The sequence below is a fragment of the Mercenaria mercenaria genome, chromosome 16 (genome assembly GCF_021730395.1).
Source record: "Mercenaria mercenaria strain notata chromosome 16, MADL_Memer_1, whole genome shotgun sequence".
Lineage (NCBI taxonomy): Eukaryota > Metazoa > Mollusca > Bivalvia > Venerida > Veneridae > Mercenaria > Mercenaria mercenaria.
The window spans coordinates 44,981,378-45,004,542 of record NC_069376.1 but is presented as its reverse complement, the minus strand read 5'-3'; the positions used below and the strand labels follow the sequence as shown (position 1 = coordinate 45,004,542).

Here is a 23,165-nt window from a genome sequence, read left to right as displayed (position 1 = left end):
TTTGTTTTATGTATATTCCCCTGTATCCTTTGGATTGGTGGCATATTTTATGTCAGTCTGTCCATCCTTATGTACGTACATATGTACACAAAAACTGGTACTTCAGTGTGAGCAATGTAAGGTCAAACATCATATTTTGGACATAATTGCTTTAAATATATGGATTTTTTTAAGCTCACAAACATAACTCATTGACACAGTACCTTCACATTGATAATAGATATATGACCTTTACCTTCAAGGTGACCTCCAAGGTCAAAAACTTTTCCTCTTTAGCTCATCTGAGCACTTTTTTATAAGGGTTAGCTATTGTGATCGGTCAATGTCTGTTATATGTGGATGCATTTGTCAGTACATCCGTGTGTGTATTTGTCAACCATCTCTGGACATTTCCTCCTAAACCACGGATTGATTTTGATAAAACTTCACAGGAATAATCCTTCGGGAGTCCTCTTTCAAAGGTGTTTGAATGGTTCAGGTCCATTGCACAACTAGGTCACGGAAGCTAAAAATAGATGTTTTAGCTGAGAAATTCAAAAATCTTTTGGCTGAAACCACAAGCACTAGGCTTTTGATATTTGGTGTATAGAATTGCCTATTGGTCCTGTACCAAGATTTTTCAAATTATACTCCTGGGGTGAAAGTTTAACAAAGACTTACAATAAAAAATCTTTTTTCCGTCTGAAACCACAAAGAATAGGCCTTTGATATTTGGTATGTTGCATTGCCTAGTGGTCCTCTATTAAGATAGTTGAAATTATGTCAAAGGTCAAGGTCGCTGTGACCTTTAGCACTAGAGAAGCTAATAACTCCACAGTGCTTAGGAATATGTCATGTTTGAATTTCTTTTAATATTCAGCTGTGCTTTAAAACTGTTTTTAAATTTCTTTTAATTGTTTAATATCAATTTTCTGATTCACATGTCAGATTTGTAGTTGAATTGAGAGTTAATTAGTCCCTTTGACTTTTATCCAATTCTCGATACATATATGTCCGTGTTCCCGAGTAAACCTTCTATATTTAAAAAAATCATGAGAAAATTGTTATCGCAAGAATCAGTTTTTCCTATTTCATTGAAATGATCAAAGATTTTTCCACACACTGTAAGGCAAACTATATATCAAATTTTCAAAAATACATCATCTAAAAATGCATCATTTTTTAGGACTGAATAAATCAATTTACATGTTAAACCTTGAAATGAAAAGTTGGGTCTCAACATATCTATTTAACTTTTTTTTTATACATGTGTTTATATATGTATATTTTTGTGTTATATTTACTTCCAGAATGGAGGTTTTTAGTGTTTGGAATGCTAATTAATATTTCAGTCAAATGCTGAGGCAAGAGCTAAACTAAGGACTATGGCTGCCGTGGCTGACCTCGATGAGGTAATGCGGGCATGAATAGAGGCACTTGCCAGCCAGTGGACAGACGTGAAGCCGATGAAGCAGACTGCCTTCACACACTTCGTTACCTTGGATGACAACAATAAGGGGAGGTTGCTGACGGTATGGGAGGAATTAGGAGTCAAAAGTTATCAGAAAGAGCTGTAAGTTATGGTTTGTTCTTTAGAAATGTTTTGAATGATTGTTTGGTTAGGAACTCTTTTAAACTAAACGAAGCTCAAAGTAGTTTTGACAGAAGATTATGACACTTTAAATCCAGCATGATTTAGATTGAGAATTTATCAGTTAACCTTATAACATGGGTTATTGCTGGTTGAAATCCACCATGACATTGTATCAGTTATTAATTCCCTATCCCGATGGTGTCTGGTCCAAGGTTATCATATGGAGGATGCTAATGGAAAAAGGTGCCTTATAGGTTTCATTTCCAGGCCCTACCTGGAGACACAACAACCCATGATGTGTCTCTGTTTTAAAATTCAACTTCATGTAGTCACCTACATCTTGACAGGGACTGTCCTACCAAAGGACATCAGTAGCATTACAAAGAAAGAGTGTAAACGAACCAAAAGTAGTGGCAAATTATTTTTTTATATTGTAGACATTCTATCATACATTTAGATCTGATAACATAGTTTTGTGAAATTGTAAAAAGAGATAGTTGTTTCATTTTCAGGTTTATTTCTTTCATAGACCATTTGGTAACTATATGAACCAGATGAAAGTCAAATAATTTGGGTATATGTACATTAAATTATTATTGCAGGAACAGACTCACGGCAAGAAAGATGAAAGCTGCAGTAACACCAAACACACAAGATGAGAAAACGGGCAATACTGACAATGAGAATGATGATGTAAATACATAGCTTTTATTGTTGATGATAATTTTTCACAGTCTATCAGTGTATGAGAAACTGAATTATGTAAACAGGAAAAGCGGGTCATGAACATTTCTCTGTACATGTTTATCATATAACAGAGACACTACAAAGACTGCATTTAGTGTTTACTAAGTCTGTCATAATCAAACATTCCTTAGTTACTTTCATTATTATTACTTTTCCTATGACACTGGGAGCCAATTTTTATTTTCTTACAATGTTGTTCGAACATGCTTTCATGTACCAGTACTTGTTATTCCCAGGAAGCAGAATTTTAAAGATTTACTGATAAAAACATAGAATTAAGCTAAAGTAGTATTTATAAACGAACATGCTTTCACAAATGTAATACACCTCGATAGCCTAGTGGTAGAGCGTCCGCTTTGAGTGTGGGAGGTCGTGGGTTCGATCCCCTGCCGTGTCATACCAAAGACGTGAAAAATGGTACCAGTAACTCCCATGCTTGGCGCTCAGCATTAAAATGGAAACTGGCCACTTCTCATACCCTCGTGGCGATAGATTCAATCATAAATTAACAAATTATGTCAGATTTACATTTCTTCACATTTGTAAATTTTCCACAATTTTCATCTTGTTCGTAAATTCTTCAAAAAAAACCATTAAATCCTTAAGGCTTTTCAGCATTAGCATTAAAAGATCTATATATACTTCTACATTCTGTAAGATTGTTACTGCTGGTTTTGATAAATTAATTTCTTTTATTTCTAGTGCAATACAGCTACAAATGGTTCAGATGAACGTACGCACAGCTTAACTCAAAGAGGAGTTTGACAGATTGAAGGTTTGGTTCTACGTTTTTGATGGAATTTGAATAATTAGAATTTGCCAGCTTAAAGCTACTTGGTTACAGATTCCATTGCAAAAATCTTTGTATCATCAAATTAAGTAATCCACAAAAAGAATGGTTTACTTTTTGCAGCTTGTAATTTCAAACAACTGTTCAAATGTTTTGCAATTTGATTGATTATCTCTTATATTAAATGATAACAATTTGGGACAAATTAAAAATAGTTCATAGCACTGACATCTGTAGCAGCTTTAAATGATTTATGTTATTTTAGGGGCAGCATTACCAGAGTGCTTTGCATTTGCTATACAGTATGACTCAAACATACATGGTGCACTCTGACAATATTATATATACATGTATATAATCACGAGAATGAAAGCTATAAGATCCAGTCTAGTTTTGTAAAAATGTAAGGGTACACTACAAAACCTTTATGTAAAAGAAGCACACAAATGTCATACATATAGGTATATAGTCACCCTTGTGAACCAAGGGGTGACAAATGGTCATCCCAGAGTGTCTAAGAGTCTGTGGGGAAGGGAATTCAGTTGTCTGTAAAGCTGTCCCTGATGGAGGGTCATAAGATTCTTTGTGTCAATATAGGTATCTTGGAGTATGGCCTTTGTTCACAGGTGACCTGGCTACCATAGGTAGCCATTAACACAAGTTTGGAATGTTACTCATTATCATAGACATTAATGTAACTATTTGTTTCTATGTAGGAAGAGAACAAGAATAAAGATATCATGGTGAGAAAGTTGCAAGAAGAAAATCAGCAATTAAAGGTAATAAATGTGTAGATATTGTAGTTTATGAGTCTTACATGCTGGTCTAATAAATCTGGCTAGTCTAAATTGTTACCATATAGGCCATGAGAGGAAATGAAGTTTTAAAGAACCATTAGTCTACTAAGTTTTTGAAGTATCCCCCTGTATTTAATAACTTTGAAGTATCCCCCTGTATGTACAACTCTACATGGCCTACTTTTTATTAGTTCGAGTATACGAAGTATAAGAAGAGCTATCCTACTCGCCCCGGCATCAGCGTCTTTCCGCATCCCAACCTTGGTTAAAGTTTTGGTGCACTTCCTCTTTTTTCAACTTATCTCTGTAATTACTTGATGGATTTGATTCAAACTTAAAATACTTATTCCTTATCAGTATCCACATCATCTGATGTAAGGGCCATAACTCTGGCACCAATATTTTATGAATTATCCCCCCTTTGCACTTAGATTTTAAGGTTAAAGTTTTGATGCACTTTCACTCTATCTCTGTTATTACCAAATGGATTTGATTCAAACTTAAAATAGTTGTTCAGTATCATCACCCATATCATATGACACAAGATGCATAACACTGGCACAATTTTTCATGAATTATTCACCTTTTTACTTAGAATTTCAGGTTAAAGTTTTATGCACTTTCACTCTATCTCTGTTATTACTGAGTGGATCTGATTCGAACTTAAACAACTGTTCAACATCATTACCCTTATCATATGACACAAGTTGCATAACTCTGGGACCAATCTTTCATGAATTATTTTCCCTTTTTACTTAGAATTTTAGGTTAAAGTTTTGGTGCACTTTTACTCTACATCTGTTATTACTGAATGGATTTGATTCAGAAACATTTCCGGTCAGTAACTTGAGAACAACTTGACCCAGAATGTTGAAACTTAATAGGATGATTGGTCATGCAGAGTAGATGACCCCTATCGCTTTTGGGGTCACTCTGTTAAAGGTCAAGGTCACAGGGGCCTGAACATGGAAAACCGTTTCTGATCAATAACTTGAGAACCTCTTGATCCAGAATGTTAAAACTTTATAGGATAATTGGACATACAGAGTAAATGACCCCAATTAATTTTGGGGTCACTCTATTAAAGGTCAAGGTCACAGGGGCCTGAACATGGAAAACAATTTCTGGTCAGTAACTTGAGAACCACTGAACCCAGAATGTTGAAACTTCATAGGATGATTGCTAATGCAGAGTAGATGACCCCTATCGATTTTGGGGTCACTCCGTTAAAGGTCAAGGTCACAGGGGCCTGAACATTGATAACCATTTCTGATCAATAACTTGAGAACCTCTTGATCCAGAATGTTGAAACTTCATAGGATAATTGAACATGCAGAGTAGATGACCCCTATTGATTTTTGGGTCAGTCTATTAAAGGTCAAGGTCACAGGGGCCTGGTCATGTGAAATCATTTCCAGAAATAACTTGATAACCACTTGACCTAGAATGTTGAAACTTAATAGGATGATTGGACATGCAGAGTAGATGACCCCTATTTATTTTGGGGTCACTTGATCAAAGGTCAAGGTCACAGGAGCCTGAACAGTGACTTGAGAACCACTAGGCCAAGAGTGTTGAAACTTAGCAGGATGACTGGACATGCCAAGTAGATGATCCCTATTGCAGCCAACCATCAGTGTCTCTTTGACTTTCGCTCATGACTCCTATTGACTTCTTGCCTATACCACTTTGCATTGGGGGAGACATGCGCTTTTTTGCAAAAGCATCTTCTAGTTATATCTGTCCCAGTACAAACACAATAGAAATTTGATTGAGAAAAGACAAAAAATAGTGTTTTAATGCATTTAATGTGTCAAGTAATAATTTCAAAGCCCTCTTTACAAAAACAACAAATATTTTCATGTTTATCAAAATTTTCTTTTTCTGTTACCTTTTGACATTGTGCAAGTTCCTATAGATATAAATGAGAATATTTGTTTGTCTTTTTAGTTCTCTGTTGGTGAAAAAGTTTGGGCATTGTATAAGGATGGACATTCCTACAAGGCCAGGATTATAAGGATTAACAAAAATTGTAAGTATATTTAGTTATACATGTATTTATAGTGGCACTGACTTAATAAGTAACTGAGAGTATAATCTGTGATCAAGGGTTGACTACACTTACAATTACTATAACATCTCACTAACTCCCTTGCAATTACTAAAGCGAAGAATTTTTTAGAAAGAAATCAATACAACTGAGTCATGATTCCCAACACTTTCACCTTCTATCATTAAAGGTCTTGAATACTTTTCAAGTTATTCTCTGGACAAGCATTTTATTGTTTTATACGAAAAAAGTAAGAATTAAAAAAGAAACGTAATAGGCTGACCTACTTCGCAATTGCAGCTATCATTGTGTGAAGTATCAAACATATACCACTAATACTTCTGAAGTTATGCTCAAGATACTTAGTGTATAAAAAGCAAGGTAATAGTAATTAAAACATTCCTCCCAGTATGCAGTTACTTAGGACCTAATTTTATCGTTCACCAACAATCAATTAACATTATATCATTATGTCAATAGCATTAAAAAGTTACTTTTTGCCAGTAATTGTTTGCAGTATATTAATAGTTATTCAATATGTTCCATTGCAGCCTGCAGAGTGAAGTATATTCAAGATGGAGTGGTCCATGATGTGGATGGTGAAGGACTCGTTACTTATGGTTGAATTACCTGAATTACCAGAAATTTTCATCTTATGAACACAATAGAGATGTTAGATCTTAATCAAACTTGCACTTGTATCAATCCTTACGAGAACCAGTCAGATTCCATATTACAAAATCCTATGAACTGATTTTATGTCAAATTAACTCCCTCTGTTTCAAATTAAAATAGGTATGTCCCAGTAACTAATGAAGATGCTGATTTGAAAACTATCGGGGGAGAATAATTAACTATTACAAATAACCTCACTTTATTTTTATGTTTTATATATATTGCATGCATGACCATCTTGTTTTTCTGTGCTAGCATCTTTTATACTTTGTAATACCATTTTGTAATTTCATCCAGTTTTGTGAGGCATAGTTTTATTTGATTTTTGAACTGGTTGTGACTTTGGGTAGATTGACGGGGGCAGTCTGTCGCGTCCATTACCTCCCTTTGTTTCAAATTAAAATACTAGGTTTATTTCAGTAAGTAATAAAGATGTTTTGAAATTTGATTTATACCCTGGGATGGACTCGGACAATCAGGGTACATAACTATGGACTAATTTTTGTCAGATTACCTCCCTTTGTTTCAAATTAAAATAGATATATCTCAGTAGCTAATGAAGATACTGATGTGGAAATTCATTAATGATGAAAGATGGGCTCAGACAATCAGGAAAGATAACTGTTGACAAATTACCTCCCTTTATTTTTATATTGCATATATTGCATGGCCCTCTTGTTTACTGACCTAGCTTCATAACTACTTTGTAATACCATTTTATGACTTTATCCAGTTCATGAAATTCATCCATTTGATTTGGTTTTTAATATAAAGATGAACAGGATTTAAATTGTATGCATTTATCCTGTCATGTATTGTCATTTTATTAAAAATATGATATAATTGGTATCATGCTCTTGGTTTAATTATTGAACTGATCAGTTTAAGTCGTGTGGCCCCTGAAAGTTTTAATATCCCCGCCGATGAAATTGGGAGAGGGGTATTGAAATGGCATTGTTTGTCCGTCAGTCAGTCGGTCCGTCCGTCCGCAGCCATTTCTCAGTAAACTAGAAGGTAGAATTTCAGGAAACTTAAATTAAACATGAACCAACATACTGCGATGATGCCCATCAAGGTTTTTATCGGATTGGTCAATTTCCCTTAGAGTTTTTGCCCTTGATTTAATGAAAAATCCACGTCTGCAGCCATTTCTCAGTAACAAGCTGGTAGAATTTCATAAAACTAGAAATAAATATAAAACATACTTCGATGATGCCTGTCTTTTTTTTCAATTGGTCAATTTTCCATAGAGTTATTGCCCTTTAATTGAATGTTTAAAAATCTACAGATTTGTACATAACAAACCAACCCATTGGTAGAATTTCATTAAACTTCTTTCATTCTTTTCCATGAACATTTAGTATAAACATCTGAAGTTTTGTACCCACACCTGGCCACCACCTTACCTTGATCACATCCCCTCCCCCTGCCCCTCCCATCCACCCTCAAATTATTTTTTTTTTATTATTTTATTTTCAAACGTTCCATGAATATTTATTAGCATGCAAAGTTGTACTGTTCGCCAACCTCACTCTCGGTCTTGCCCAGCACCCCGATAATGCATCAACATCCCCCACCCTTTTTTTAAACTTTTGTGATCACCCTTCGTCCGTCTCAGACCGTCCGTCCGTGTGTGCGTCCGTCAACAATTTCTTGTCTGCACGATAGTGGTTTCATTTATGATTTTATTTTAACCAAACTTGCACACAACTTGTATCACCATAAGATCTCGGTTCCTTTCTTGAACTGGCCAGATCCCGTTATGGGTTCCAGAGTTATGGCCCCTGAAAGGGCCAATATTAGCTATTTTGACCTTGTCTGCACAATAGCAGCTTTATTTATGATTTGATTTTAACCAAACTGGCACACAACTTGTATCACCATAAGATCTTGGATCCTTTTTTGAACTGGCCAGATTCCTCTATGGGTTCCAGAGTTATGGCCTCTGAAAGGACCAGAATTAGCTATTTTGACCTTGTCTGCACAGTAGCAGCTTCATTTATGATTTGATTTTAACCAAACTTGCACACAACTTGTATCACTATAAGATCTTGGTTCCTTTCTTGAACAGGCGAGATTCCATTATGGGTTCCAGAGTTATGGCCCCTGAAAGGGCCAGAATTAGCTATTTTGACCTTGTCTGCACAATAGCAGCTTCATTTATGATTTGAATTTAATCAAACTTGCACAAAACTTGTGTCACCATAAGATCTTGATTCCTTAGTTGAACCGGCCAGATCCCGTTATGGGTTCCAGAGTTATGGCCCCTAAAAGGGCCAAAATTAGCTATTTTGACCTTGTCTGCACAATAGCAGCTTCATTTATGATTTGAATTTAATCAAACTTGCACAAAACTTCATTTATGGTTTTATTTGATACAAACTTGCAAAATAACTTCACAACAACAAAAATTCTTGGATTCCATGACAAATCAGATCCAAGCGTAGGTTCAGAGTTATTTTATATCTGATTACCTCTCCTGATTGTAATCAAAATGGATTTATATCAGTAGGTACTTATAGGACTTATTTGAAATTTCATTATTGTCATTAGTTGGACTGAGCCAATTAGGGTAGATAACTATGGATTTATTTTATGTCAGATTACCTCCCTTTATTTCAAATTAAAATGGGTATATCTCCATAACTAATGAAGATACTGATCTGAAATTTCATTTATGTCAACAGATTTATTTGGCAGATCCTTCTTTTGTTCACTTACAATACTTTTCTTTTTAATTACTTCCCTTTTACGTTGCTATAAATAGCTTATTTTTAGTAACTTTTTATATTATTAGCCATAGGGAAAAACTGAGACCACTTTTCTGTGATACAACATGGATGGTACCTGTATATTTACAAATCACTATTTTATTATTTTTTTTATACATTAATAGAAAATAAGTGTTGTTTGTAAATGTATGAAGTTCATTTTATTTGTAAATTAAAAATATTTTTTTAAATCTGAAATCATTAATCTATTCAGCACCTGAATAACTTCATATCACATTCTTGATATTTCGTTTCGCATCAAGATTGTGTAACTGACAGTTGCTGATAATTTTAAGTAATAAGCAGATTTTATTTGTCTACCAATGTGATTGCTTTAAAACTTAATTCCTGACATAAAGGTATATGTTCTTATTTCATATAAGTAACCTCCCCTGACTTTATTCAATCAAAGCTTTGAAATGTCTGATGGTTGCGGGCTTTTTGGTAGATTTTTTTTCTGTTTTTTCATTGTTTCAATTCAAGTCACTGTGTTTTTAGCTCTACTATTCTATGAATAGTCGACTCGCCCATGCGTCCGCAATGGCGTCCGCGTCCCGATTTGGTTAAGGTTTTGTATGTAAGCTGGTATTTCAGTAACCACTTGTGGGAATGGATTGAAACTTCACACACTTATTCACTGTGATAAACTGACTTGCATTGCACAGGTTCCATAACTCTATTTTGCTTTTTTACAAAATTATGCCCCTTTTTCGACTTAATTTTTGGTTAAGGTTTTGTTTGTAAGCTGTTATCTCAGTACTTACTAATGGGAATGGATTGAAACTTCACATACTTGTTCACTGTCATGATCTGACATGCACTCAAAGCAAGTCCCATAACTCTACTCTTTTTTTTTTTTCAAAATTATGCCCCTTTTTCAACTTAGCAGTTTTTTGTTAAATCTTTGTATGTAATCTCAGTATCCACTAATGGAATGGATTGAAACTTCACACACTTGTTCACTGTCATGCTCTAACATGCACTGTGAAGGTCCCATAACTCTACTTTGCATTTTTACTGTAAAAGTTTCCCATTTAAGAAACTGTGTTTTGTTTTTTTTCATCTAGTTAGTAATTTTACGAAGTGGAACTTCTGAAGTTTCTCGGGTTTTTGAAAAAAAAAAAAATTTTTAATCACTTCAAGCTACTTCATAAATTTACGAAGCTGTTATTTGTACATAAATTAACAAATTATGGCAGATTTACATTTCTTCACATTTGTAAATTTTCCACAATTTTCATCTTGTTCGTAAATTTACGAAGCTGTTATTTGTACATAAATTAACAAATTATGTCAGATTTACATTTCTTCACATTTGTAAATTTTCCACAATTTTCATCTTGTTCGTAAATTTACGAAGTGGAACTTTTGAAGTTTCTCATATATTTGCAAAATAGAAATTGTAGTCACTTCAAGCTACTGCGTAAATTTACATTTCTTTGCATTTTTAAGTTTTTCACACTTTTTCATCTTGTTCGTAAATTTACGAAGTTGAACTTTTGAAGTTTTTCAGATTTTTTCAAAATTTACATTCCTTATATCTTTCACTTTTTTGGCTTGTTTGTAAATTTACAAAGTCCAGCTGCTTAACTTTCTCAAATGTTTGCAAAAAAAAAAGAGAAATTTAATCAGTTTGAGCTACTTCGTAAATTTACGAACAGTGACAAATGCACATTTCTTTTTTATACAAAGCTGATTGTTCCATTTTTATTTGTTACCTTATTTCGTGCCAAGCCTTGGCAAACTTCGTAAATTTACGAACTACTTCTTTTGAACACTTTTAAAATCCAATTTATGTATTAATTTATATGAAATTTTTACGACTTATTCCATTCGTAAATTTACGAACATGTCTTAATTAATAATATCATAGTGCTAAAACTTAAGTATGTTTTTATTTCTTATGAAATGCCATTTAACGGTTGTTTGTAAATTTACGAACTTTATTATATTTGAAAATTTCCAAATAACATCGCTTTTGGCAAACTTCGTAAATTTACGAACTACTTCTTTTGAAGACTTTTAAAATCCGATTTATGTATTATGAAATTTTTACGACTTATTCCATTCGTAAATTTACGAACTTGTCTTAATTAATAATATCTTAGCGCTAAAACTTAAGTATGTTTTTGTTTCTTATGAAATGCCATTAAACGGTTGTTCGTAAATTTACGAAATTTATTATATTTGAAAATTTCCAAATAACATTTTTATTATGTATTATATGTATTATATATATATGAAATAAATGTATCATGACATGTCATTTTATGTGTTGATTTTTACTTCCGTTGAAAAATTTACGAAGAAAGTATGTTGTAAATTGGGAGAAAAGCACGTAAATTTTTAGGTGATGAGGTTAAATGTGTGAAGAAAAGCGTGTTGATTTTTTCTTCGCTAAAAAATTTACGAAGAAAGACAAACAGAATTTGGAAAAAAAGCGCGCTTTTTTTTAAGGTTTTGGCTGAAAAAGAGGAATCTCGATATAAAATCCTCTTTTAAAATACAACCAGTTAAAGGAAATTAATTGAGAACAAGAAAATAAAACAGCTATAAATAATGTAAACGGAATAAAACGTGTGCAATAATTATGTTTAGTGTTAACCACCGGACTACTCATAATTACTTTTAATTTTCTATTCCAGGGCTTGCTTTCTCCTATTGTTTATTAGATATCAAGCGGCATTAAACCGTATCATAATGAAATAAATCTGAATTATTTTTGTCAGTCAGTCTCGTAAGTAATTTAATTGAATAACTTTTGCTTTCTTTAATCGGAGAAGATTTTGATTATTAATCTTACTATCATGATAGAATATGTATTAAACTTTAGCCTGCTGGCAGCAAGTATTTCTGCCTTTGCGACTGTTCGCCATTCAGTCAGTATCTTTTTAGTAAGCACCCCTTTTAACAGTTAATGGTATTATCTAAATTGAAAGATGGACAAGTTCATTATAGAAATTTAGCAGGGTAAGGGTTAAGACGAAAAGAGTTCAGCATTGTATAAACTGTCTTCCACAGATTGTACATCTCGACGTCATTCATTTCCTGAAGCCTCTCAAAACAGCAAACCATTGGGTCAACATTGGATTCCAGGATTATATTGTTTTTGTCAAAATGCCTTAATTCATTATTTATAAGAAGTCCGTAAAGCTGTCAAAGTGCCATGTAAAAAAAAAAACTCTTACGGGAGAAAATAGGCTGTGTGGGAGGTAAATAATAAAAGTAGAAAGGATTGAGGACATTATATACGTAAATAATAAATTACCTTTTACCCTTGAGGAAACAAAATCAATTATTGCCCTTCCTGTCTTCAGATGAACGCGTGTTTTCCTGGAATATCCAGTATGAATTATTGGCAAAACAGTTTGAGTAGTTCTGTTAACTATCTACAGCTGTAGTAGTAAAACTAAAGAAGAAGAAAGAAAATAAAATAAACGCATTGACCATAGTGTTGCAATATACTAACTATTTCAAGTTTTTGTCCAAAGGGGGTTTTCGATTGCCGCGGAAAGCTTTGCAGAACACTGATTCCAAAATGAATGCCATTAATCAAACTTAAAAGAAAGCATTTAAGGCAAATTATAATTTAAAGCAAAACTGAATGAATTCTTAGTAAATTTGCTTACGACTCATCGGATCACATAGTGCTTACATGCTATATTTTTATACTGTAAATAATCCTATGTACTCTCTTTTTTCAGTAAACTAAAACAGAAAACAAACAATCATTTTCACTGACAAACAGTGTCATAATATTGCATAAGACAATAAAGTACGATGTTGCTTTTATAAGTATTAATTTTGACAATAACAATTGTAAACGGAAACTATTTCGAATAATGTTTCATGGATACTTTGTCATTAAAACATCGTGTCACTTGAGGGGGAAATTAACCCTGCGTCAGACGATTGTTTTCCGTGACGACTATATTCGTCTAAACGCAACTGTCACTTAAATTACCATTTAACATTTTTAACAAATTAATTTTAATATTTTTAGCTCACCTGAACCGAAAGTGCAGTGTGAATTATTAGTATAGGTGAAATGTCCGGCGTCCGTCGTCCACATTTTCACTTAAACATCTTCTTGTCTGAAACAAACTACTGGTCAGTGCAACATCATATCTGGTTTGTATAGATTCTCTATCAAGTTTCTTAAAATTGAGGCAATTGACCCCTTTTAGGGACCGCTTGAGCTGAAAATAGAAAAAAAAAACTTTGCACGACTTCTTCTCATGAATCGCTAGATATAACTTCATCAAACTTGGTCTGTAGCATCATTATAAGGTCCTTTCTCAAATTTGTTCAAATGGGAGAAATTGGCATTTTTAGGGGCTGCTAGAGCTAAAAATAGAAATATCTTTAAAAATCTTCTTCTCGTGAACCGCTTGATGGATCTGCATTAAAGTTTGTCTGTAGCATAATTATATGGTCCTCTCACAAATTTGTTCATATGGGGGCCACCATTGCTAAAACTAAAAATAACTTTAAACAATATTTTCTCATGAACCGCTAGATGGAACTTCATGAAATTTGGTATGTAGCATAATTAAAAAGTACTCTCCAAAGTTTATTCAGTTTTGGGGCCGTTAGAGTTGAAAATAGAAATACCTTTAAATGACTTCTTCTCATGAACTGATTTATGGGTCTTCATCAAGCCTTTTCTGTAGCAACATAATAAGGTCTTTTACCATATTTATTCAATTGGGGGCACTTGGTCCCTTTTAGGGTTCACTAGAGCTTAAAATAATAATACAAATGTACCCCTAAAGTATTCTCAATGAACCGCTTGACGGATCTTCATCAAACTTGGTCTGTAGTATCAATATATGGTCTTCTCCTAGGATTGTTCAAATGGGGGCCGTTGGAACCTTTTAAGGGCCTCTAGAGCAATAAAAATAGAAATACTTTTAAAAGTCTTCTTTTCATGAACCGCTTGATGGATCTGCATTAAACTTTGTCTATAGCATAATTCATCAAGCCTTTTCTGTAGCAACGTAATAAGGTCCTTTACCATATTTGTTCAATCTGGGGCACTTTTAAACAACATTTTCTCATGAACCGCTAGATGGAACTTCATTAAAATTTGGTCTGTAGCATCATTATAAAATACTCTCCAAAATTCAGTTGTGGGGCCGTTAGAGATGAAAATAGAAATACCTTCAAATGACTTCTTCTCATGAACTGATTTGTGGCTCTTCATCAAATCTTGTCTGTATCACCATATTTGTTAAATTGGGGACAATTGACCCCTTTTGGGGTCACTAAATCTAAAAGTAAAAATACCCTTAAAGTACTTCTCGTGAACTGCTTGATAGTTCTTCATTAAACTTGGTCTATAACATTATTATCTGGTCTTATGCCAAAAATGTTCAAATGAGGGCACTTGGGCCCTTTTAGGGGCCACTAGAATTAAAATAGAAATACCTTTAATACCTTCTGGTGGTTATTCGTTTTAGGTGCGTGGTAGCAAAACATAGAAAAAAAGACTTAAAATAACTTTTGTTATTATGAACAACTTAAAGGATTTTCACCAAAACAAGTTAGAAGCAAAGTCAGATGGATAAGGTTTTCTTCAGGTTAGCGACTTAGGCCCGTTTAGGCCTCTTTTATATTTTCTGACCTTATTAACATTTGTCAGGTCATATCAGACGATGCTTCGCTAAGTACGTTGAACCAACAACTGTCAATATCCTCGCAAAATCGTAATTTGTGTTTTGCAATTAATTTAAAGCTTGTAAATATTCTAAATATGTATTAAAGATATTCTTTCTATATTTGAATTATGTTCCTTTAGTACAATGTAATTTAATTATAATAGTATTTAGCAGTTCATGCGCCAAGTTCGGACCAAACTTGATAGTGCTTATCGCTCAAGGAAAGAGGCCAAAAGTGTTTAGCTATAGAACCTTCAATTAGATTAGCGCCAAATGTTCTCGACATGGTATCCAGTAATAAAAATGTACTGAGTTTCAAATGTCATCAGAAGTAACAATTCCAATATTCGTAAAATGTTTGCTTTTTCGAGTATGTTAGTACACTTCATCACAGAGTTTCTGTATAAAGCTTGGAGGACAACTCACTTTATAAGGATCTGAAAACGTGACTGAATAATTACTCTGCAAACGATATGGGAGCTAAAGTCCAAACGGAGCCGCAACAACCCATAGTCTAGAAATGTTAAGTGGACAAGCGGTATCAGTGATGTTTTCCTCCCACATATTTCGTGGAAAATTGGTTTGCGATCAAGCCATTATTCTGACTGATTCACAAAATGTAAAACAAATGTGGCTGGCGGATAAATTGGTTTACGTAGAAGGTACGCGCGTCGAAATCGCTGCTGATACTCCTGGTTAAACAGGCCGAATAATGGTTTTTGTTTAAATCTAATGTGCGATGTAACAGTATTACAGACCTTTTAGATATATTGTACCAATCAATATGCTTATTCCATAAGAACAAGGCAAAGTGTCCAAGTTTAAATGTCATTATAGTAAAAATTATATATCTTTTCTTTTCTTTTAAATTTAAATGTTTGGTCCTTTTTTATTTCCAGCAATAATCGTGCAAAATGAAATCGCATTTTTGTTACTGCCGAAGCGCTTGTTAGTTCATTGTTTTATTCTTGATTGAAAAATGTTTTATAGTTTTTTGTAAGACAATTAGTTCATCTTGAATTTTGAATAATTGCAATGCTTATTATTATATCATAACATTGTGCCTGGTTTGTCACAATTTCTAATGTTTTGAACTAGCATGTATTTGGTACACTTTTGTCTTGCTCGTCCTTAGAAAATTAACATATAGAACGAGGACCTTGATTTGTTCATGCAGTTCCAATTACTTTATTACTCAAGGGAAAAATACCAGCGCAGTTTAATGCCTTAAAAGGAATAATAGACATGAACAGTTCGCATTTTCAGTATAATGATCACCCACGCTTTATTATCGTGTAAGGACATCATTCATACAATTATTGCAATCTAAATACTCCCAGCATGCAATTTTGCAAGTTTGATTAAGACTGTTGGCGTCGACAGAAAACATTATAGATAAAGTAATTAATGGAATCGTTTGCTCATTTCTGCATCACCGGTTTATCTGAATAAATACTAAAACAGTAAAACATTGTAATTATGTCACCACTGTAGCAATCACGACATTGATTTATAAGTTTAAAACTTTTTTTTTTTGTATGACCCATTTTAACATTTTGCCGCATGCGTAGTGCATACAGCTGCAAACGACGAAAAATTGTCGAAACTCACACGACCGTCAAAGATAAACACATGAATAAGATACAGGAACAAATTAACTGAAAACAAGTTTAAAATAAAAATAGATAACTCATTATTAAATAAATGATATTGAGCAACTTCAGTAGGAATTGTCATTGATTAAACCGGAAGTATTGGTGAACTTTATCTGCAGGAAAGGTAATGGGTTGAGTCTAAAACGGTTAGAATTAGGATAACCTTAAATATCTTAAGGTTCTTAATGACGCTCGCGCTATGTTGTGGTATTATGAAAATACATTTAAAATATATGTAAACTTCACATCCCACGATAAAGACATATAGTTTTTATTTCTCCAAAAATACAAAGCATTCAAAGTACGTATCTTATGGCAATTAAAATTTAATGTTGATCAAGTTGACCAATTATTTCTTTTTAATATTAAAATTAAATGCACCAGTTACGGCTATACTTATCGTGATCGCAATAATATAGAAAAAAACGAACAAACAAAGGAACACAGTGGGGCACCGCCTTGGAACTGTCAGTGGCAAAAACACCACTGGGGAGCTTAAACCTGTTTATGGTGCGCACCCAACCTCACTCTTACTCCACCATGTTTCTAAAGTCACGGGACAGTGTAATAAAAGTAATCCCCTCCAGGTGAATCTCTAACACACGTAATGGAAACAAAAAGGCATGGCATGTAAAACACAAAAATGCTCGTGTATAAAAATATAAAAAGCAAAAAAAAAAAACAAAGAAAAATATCAAACAGGGAATGCCAAGCACCAAAAGCGCAGCCTCCTCAAAACGAAACCCCCCAGCACGCAAACGCGTGCACCCCACACACACAAAGCCCACACATCAGGACAAAACGAACAACACACACACACACCCAAAGCCAAGACACAAGGACAAGACGAACAACTAGCACACACACACGCGCGCACACAAAGCCAACACACAAGGACAAAACGAACAAACAAAGGAACACAGTCGGGCATCGCCTTGGAACGGTCAGTGGCAAAAACACCACTGGGGAGCTTAAACCGGTTTATGGTGCGCACCCAACCTCACTCTTATCCCCACCATGTTCCAAAGACCTTTAGAACCAAAAACGTATGTACTCAATGCCTTTTCAGAAGACAGAGCAACAAGAGAAACACCCTTAAGGGCCCGACGAAACAGGCCAGAAGACAGATATCAGAACAGTTCAGTCCTTGTAGGATTTAAAAACTGCTTATCATAGAGTCCCCCCCACTCTTCCGTCAGACAATCAAAGAGGGAAGCGTAGTGTCCAACTGTAAATGGGTTGAACACTAAACATGCGGTAAGTCTCAAAACAGTTGGGTCGTAACCTCTTTTAATAAAACGTTTTATAATTTTACCAAATACATTTGGAAAATTACCATGACCCAAGATCTTACGAAGTTTGTAAACCATATCCCCATAAAAAAACGGTGTTTTTGCCACTGACCGTTCCAAGCGGTGCCCCACTGTGTTCCTTGTTTGTCGTCGTCTTACTTTGGCTTTGTTGCGTGTGTGTTGTTCGTTGTCCTTATGTTTGGCTTGTGTGGTGTGTGTGCGGTGTGTGTGTGTATTGGTGTGGTGCACGTGTCGCGTGTGGTTCGTTTGAGAGCTACTTTTGGTGCGTGGCATCCTGTTGATATTTCTTTTTGTTGAAATACCTTCTCGCAGAAGTGTCTTTAAATTACTATTGAATTTTAAAACTAAATCAGAATTACGATAGTAAAATTTAGCAAAATATTTACGCATTTGTAATAACGGTAGCCTTGCTGAAGAAGTTTACTTGTAATATATAGATTACGTTCATTGAAATGCTTGACATGACTACACGCTCTGGCAAACCGGATAAATTGAGAAATATATACCCCATAAGATGTAGCCTGAGGTACATCCCCATCCAAATGGGGAAAATGTACAATACTAAAGTTAAAATCATCCCTCTTGTAATAAATTTTGGTATGTATAATATTGTCATAAATAGAGAGACGTAAATCTAAAAACGAAGCATCAGTATCCGAATTGTTAGTTTTAATTAACTGAAGCTCCCTAGGATAAATAGTACCCACCAATTGACCAAAAAACGGATTATCCATATTAAGAATATCATCCAGATAGCGTGATTTATTATTAAATGCAGTTATAATATCTGCCTGCGTATCTGGAGAAAGGCTCAACATAAAGTCTCTTTCATAACAATACAAAAACAAATCTGCGACAAGGGGTGCACAATTTGTTCCCATGGGAATACCAACTACTTGTCTCAAAACTGCATTCCCAAACCTGATGTAAATGTTGTTCAATAAAAAGGAAAGGACTTTACAAACTTCATCAAAGGTCCACATTGCATAATGTTTAATCATATTGCTAGTAAGAAAAGCTTTATCAAAACTGCAAGCGAGAAATGTAGCATTCTCTCTGGCAAAAGTCTTTTGAATTAGGGCAGTTAGTTTGTCATTTATTAAGTTATGTGGTAAAGTGGTATACAAAGTAGAAAAATCGTATGTACTGACTGTAGATACCTTGTAATTATTAATTTTAAACTATCCAGAATTTTTAATCGACCAAAATAAATGTTTACCAGAGTTTTCGTTTACTTTATCGCAGTATCTTTCCGCGTGGGCTTTCACAGCACTTAGACATGATGTTAATAGTTTTGAAATATTTGTAGTTGTACAAGAGCTTGAATTAGCGATGAAGCGGGCTTTATATTGTTTTTTATGCAATTTAGGAATCCAGTACATGGTTGGTAGTTTAATTTGTTGATCGTCTCTACGAACTTTTAAATTAGAAACTTCAGTGATGTGATCAGTGACCAAATTATTTTCAACAGAATGACCCAATGTATAAGTTTTAGTGCTATTTAGTTCGTTTTGTAAAACATTAATATAATGTAGGCGTCAAATGATGATAATATTATTTGCCGCCTTGTCTGCTGGAACTAAGACATACTTAGAATGAAATTCTTGGATTTCCTTTTTCAAATGTCTTAAAGTAAACTTGGGTTTTGGTGGAAGTAGGTGTTTATTAGTTTGATAAAATTTTATTCGAGAATCAACAATGTTAAAAATATTTCGTTTCCAAGACGTTAAAGCATTGGGATCAGCATTCTCACGACGACACCATTTAACACAAAAAGTTTCGATGGATTCCGCAATATGACCACGACAAGCATCAAAATCAATAGTTGAAGAAATTCTATATTTATATCCTTTAAAGAATAAATTACAAATACGTTTGTCTTTAATAATATCAAAATTACCAGTGATGACATGACCGGCATCTGAATAGCAAAATTTTGAGTTTTTACACTCGCAGTAAGAAGGGGTATTTGTTTGAACATCTAAGTCGGAAACAATTTTATTGTAATTGAATATAACATTTCTTACAGGTGTTTTATATTTATAACAGATAATAGGAACTTTGGAGTTTCTGAAATATTTAGGCACAGAATCAGCGATACGTTTATCACGAAATATACTGGGTACATCGATGAAGTCAATACCTTTATTCATGAAATAAATTTTAAGAAAATGTCTCTCATGGTCAGACTGGGTGTGAGGGCTAGAGGGCGTGGACGGTAGCATGCATTTCTACTACCGTCCATGAACAGGCTCAATCAAACCGAGCCTGCAACATTTTCGTTTTTGTCGTGTTGAGTGACTTGTGAAGTTTCCACTTTTCTCTATTTTATTTTTCAGACAAGAACATGCTAGATCGTTCAGTTTGCACTAGTTGGGAGGAACAGACACAATGTTTTCTAGAATGTCTGTAAAAGAAAGTGAAACAGTTCGTGAAATGTCTCAGGCGTTTATTTAGAATTCTGAAGCAACTTAAATAGTACAGTTGCCGTGTAGACCGTGATCAATGTCATTTCAGTATCAGAACTCTACAAGCTCTTTAAACACTTGAACACTGAGATTACAATAACTCATGTCAAACATGCAAACCCCATTAATGTTTTCAATCATGAATTGATTACAGCCAACAATTGCTGATTAACTTCCTGCAGAGCTACAATAAATGCTGTTTCACATTATTATTCTCATCACTCGTCTTGTTTAGTTTTTACAATTGAATTTATGCAACGATATGAGACCATATTATGGCAAACAGACCATTTATTTACACTGAATCGTATGTAAAATTTCAAAGATTTCAAATTTTACCATGATATTTTTTAAAAAAAAGAACAGAGATTGAATAAAAACGGTCACATTTACAATTTTTCCACCAGCATCAAAATCCTAATAGCGGTGTATGAATGTATATATCATCAACATATAATCCAAATATGTAGACAAAGTAAAACAAAATTAAATAGGCAGCAAACACACGCAAAATAGATCCGTCTTAGAAAAAATCTAACTTGGGATTTTAGTAGTACACACCGCCAATACACACACTGACATACAAAGCAAAGACAAAAACGAACAAATAAAGAAACACAGTGGGGCACCGCTTTGGAACGGTCAGTGGCAAAAACACCACTTGAGAGGTTTACCCGGTTCAGATGCGCAACCGACCTCACTTGTACAGCCACCATGTTCCAAAGTCACGGGACAGTGTAAATAAAAGTAATCCCCACCGGGAGAATCTCTAACACACGCAGTGGAAACAAGAGGCATCAACTCTTCTCAATTCTTCAAATTCAATATCGTCACCAGCTTTTAGACCATTCTTCAAAAGAGATGTCATTTCTTCTACTGAAGTGACACACATTTGCTGGCTATTTCGGGATTAGCAGACACTTCTATCCCTATTGTTCGGAGAGATTTTAGCTTCACTGACATGTCTTGGGATTTGCTGCAAGCTTTTAAGACACTTATTTCTGGATATTAACTTTGTCAAAAGAATGTTATCTGGTCTTCATCGGCAAACAACAGACTTAGATATCTTCACATGTGGATTTTAGGACTTGAACTTTTCATACAAATTCGGTATATAATCATTTAGTATTTCAGTCTTCTTGTTGTCTTTCTTTCCAGGCATGCTAATAATGACGTCATCACACTCCAAGAATCCAGTTACACATTTCTATATTTTTTTCTTTATGTTCTCTCAGCCTATTCTGGGTTTTATTGCGATATGTTTTTATTGGCTTTTTGTAGCCTTTTTCTGGCTATTCCTATCTTAACACTCAAAGTCTTTAAACATCTGTTTATTCATGATCATATTGCCGCAGGTTATATTCGCAAGAAACATTCTTTATTTCTGTGTTTTATTAGATCTTGTAGCTTCTTTAACCTCTTCAATTATAACGAGAGCCATTTCTGGCTTTTTTTCATCTTCTTTGGAACTTTGGTAGGACTCATTGCAGCATTTCTTAGCTCTAATTTGGTCTTACATTTTGGTGTACAGCATTGTGTCTTATTTGGACTTACACTAACCTTTATCTTTGTGACAGGTGTAGACTGGCACGTCTTTGAAAGTCTGTAGTTTCTCTTTTCCAACCATTCGGGTTCTTGGGAGATTCTCTTTAACTCTTATTTAAGATTCTTCATTTTGTATGACGCGGCTCTCAGTACTTTTGATTTTTTAGAAGTCTGCTGGCTGTTTGGCTCAAAGTTCATTTTAACAACTAAGGGCTGCTGTGTAGAACTTTCACTAGTACTTAAAATGTTTGAAGAGCTAGATACTGTTCCTGATTGTTCTAGCTGATCTTTATTTGCCATCCTTGTCGAAGGTTCCGGTTGTATGGCTGGAGTATTAGACATTTCATTCTGTTCATTCCGTACTCGCTTTTTTGGCCCCTAACTTTCTTACATATTGCTTATTGCCCCCTATTATAATGCTTTCTCTGTGCTTGCTTAAAGCATCTATTGGAATTCTATATGATTTAGCCCGTCTCAGTTCTTTTTCGAGATGTGTACAATCATTTTTCTTCTTTCTTTCTCAACACTTCTTTTGGTATTCAACTCTAGTCTTATCCATTGCGAAGGTCTGGAAAAACGGTAAGATACGTTAACAATATTGTAAGATACCTTAGATATAACAGCATTAACCCTGGGCCTAAAACTGACTTAAAATATGTACACTTAGATTTATATGTAGCTTTAATCCTGTATTGATCAAACAAACACAAAATAATTCAAATATATATTTATATATTCTACAGGTTATGCAATACAAATAACATACAATGTGTAATATACGTTAACTTAAAGTAAGATATGCTAATCCTGTGTGTTTACATTTTATGCGCCGAAAGGCATTTCTTTTTATCAACAATTACCTTTTTAATAGAGTATGATCAATATTGCGCCATAAAATACATTTATGATAATTCTAAAATACTTACTTATCCTGGTAGTTTTGTGTTTATTTCATCACAGTTATATTGTATCAAAATTTTAAATCGGCTCGCTTAAAAAGTTTGAAAGCCATACATATGAACATGGTTCCGCCGAATGTAAATAACTGTATTTACGCGCAGGTGCAGTTTACGAGTCCAAATATTGGATTTTACAACGAAGGAAATTAATTCCAAGTAAGC

At 34.2% G+C, this 23,165-nt stretch overlaps 1 long non-coding RNA gene across 1 annotated transcript; it reads left to right on the top strand.

The window, feature by feature from the left end:
- The first annotated feature begins 5,855 nt into the window (after positions 1-5,855).
- LOC128549672 (uncharacterized) lies at positions 5,856-11,669 on the top strand. The gene is made up of 2 exons (XR_008367849.1): positions 5,856-5,939; positions 6,509-11,669. It is a non-coding gene; the product is annotated as an uncharacterized LOC128549672 (long non-coding RNA).
- The last annotated feature ends 11,496 nt before the right edge of the window (positions 11,670-23,165 follow it).